Consider the following 2290-nt stretch of genomic DNA (forward strand, 5'->3'; position numbering starts at 1 on the left):
TAAAAACTGGTGGTAAGTACATTCTTCAGAGATAAATAACTCTCCTTCACCAAACCTAGACTACAAGGTATGCTTTCAAGGGCTCAAAATTCTTAAAACTATCTACTGGGCTAATACTCAAGGTGACCCTTCAGTGTAATTAGCAAAGATGTTAGCTTGTTTCCTGCTGTGAGGGAAATATACAATAGTATTGAATATTTTCATGCATTTGATATATTCAGCCAGCTAATTTATAGCCAGCTAAGTTCAGTAAGTATGATGGCTTAAAATGAACATTTCTGGGGTAGCTGTGTGGCTCGGTCAGTTAATCGTCCAACTTTTGATTTTGGCTTGTCATGATTTTAGGTTCATGATCTCAGGGTCATGAGATGGAGCTCCACATTAAGCTCTGTCCTCATCGGGGAGTCTGCTTGAGATTCCCTCTCTTTCTCTCTCTCTCTCCCCCTGCCCTACCCTCCTACTCTCTCTCTCTCTCTAAAAATAAAATAATTAAATCTTAAAAAAAAAAAAGCATTTCCTGGGGTTCCTGGGTGGCTCAGCCTGTTAAGAAACTGCCTTCAGCTCAGGTCATATTCTCAGGTTGCTGGGATTGAGCCCCACATCAGGCTCTCTGCTCAGCAGGGAGTTTCTCCCTCTCACTCTCTCAAATAAATAAAAAAATATATATTTAAAAAAGATAGTAAAGCAAGGTGATTTTCAAAATCAATGACCAAAGAAACTTCTCAGAAGAAAGAAATATATATATATATATTTCCTGCAATATTTCCTGAATATGTATTTCCTGCTCCTCAACCCTTCAGCTCTTAGAAGAAAAGTGCCAAATAAATATTAACTGACAATCAATACATTTTATCTATGATGGTATAGCCATGAAAAAAACCTTAAAGGTAGTGTTTACAGTGTTAATCAAATGTAGGAAACCATAATTTGGTGACGAATGACAAAAATGTAGGAAGGAAGGAAGAAATAGCAGTTTGTGAAATTCAGCCTGACTCTACCTGATCTGTTGAGAATGAAATTTATGCTGCAAATTTAAAACATGGTCTCCAAGGAAAGATCAAAATTAATGAAAAATCTTATAAACATGGTGGAGATGCTGTAATCATCAAATAATTGGGAGTAAAATCACTATAACTTGAGAGGTACCTTTTGCTAAAAATTACATACAGGAAATTTCACCGAGAAAACCCTAAAAAAGAAAATCTATGTGATTGACCCCGGTTGTCAAAGCAGAGATTACCCAGGATAAATATGAGGTGGTGGCTGATTACAGCCCATTTTTTAAATGGCAACACTGGTATATGACTTTGGGTCAAACTTGGAAGTCTCTCTCCTCTACAAAAAGACAAGTGAGGCTTTAAAATTACTGCCAATTAATGCAAGAATTGAACCAAACTGCCTTTGAATGTAAGCTCTAGAGGAATTTTTTTAAGGGTTTTATTTACTTTTTTTAAAGATTTAAAGATTTTTATTTACTTATTTGACAGACAGAGATCGCAAGTATGCAGAGAGGCAGGCGAGGGGCAGAGAGGCTCTGCTCCCTGCTGAGCAGAGAGCCCGATGGGCGACTCAATCCCAGGACCCTGAGAACATGACCTGAGCCGAAGGCAGAGGCTTAACCGACTGAGCCACCCAGGCACCCTGGTAGTTGATCTTACAAAAAGAAATGCACCTTTCTACAGTCAAATATTGGGGAAAAAGTAAAAAATGGTAGGTTTGTGTTCAAAATAATATTAATAAATGTCTTTAATATTTTACAAATTAACCTTTAGGCTTAGGCCTGAGTATTCCCTAGCCAACTTCAGAAGATCTACTTTACCCTTCCTTGAGGCCAGCAGGGGAGCCCCTCAGCAAGGGGAGCTGGGAAGGCACAAGCTGATTTGTCATACCCTCCACACACCACAGCACACTTCTTGCATGAGTTACCCATGGCTGCAGACAGAGGGACGTGCTGCATGGACTGGCTCTAGAGATCCCCTGAGCAAGTTCACCTAATTCAGGCCAATGCTTTCATGTGTTTCTATGTATGCAACCATACCACAGAAAGATGACTTCAACTGTTTTCACATGAGGTAGCTCTCCTAGTGCATTTTCTCTTTTTTTTTTTAATATAATAATTGCCTCCAGATTGACTGGGTTCTAAATGAATTGTGAATTTGGTAAAAGCCTGAACTTCGTGTTTCTATATTCCACATCTTGTGTCTGTTACTACTGTTATGGTTCTGCACTCTGGATTTTCAAGCCTCAGAAATAATCACAGTGTCAATACCAGTGGCTCCGTTTAGAATAT

Source organism: Lutra lutra, chromosome 6 (genome assembly GCF_902655055.1).
Source record: "Lutra lutra chromosome 6, mLutLut1.2, whole genome shotgun sequence".
Taxonomy (NCBI): Eukaryota; Metazoa; Chordata; class Mammalia; order Carnivora; family Mustelidae; genus Lutra; species Lutra lutra.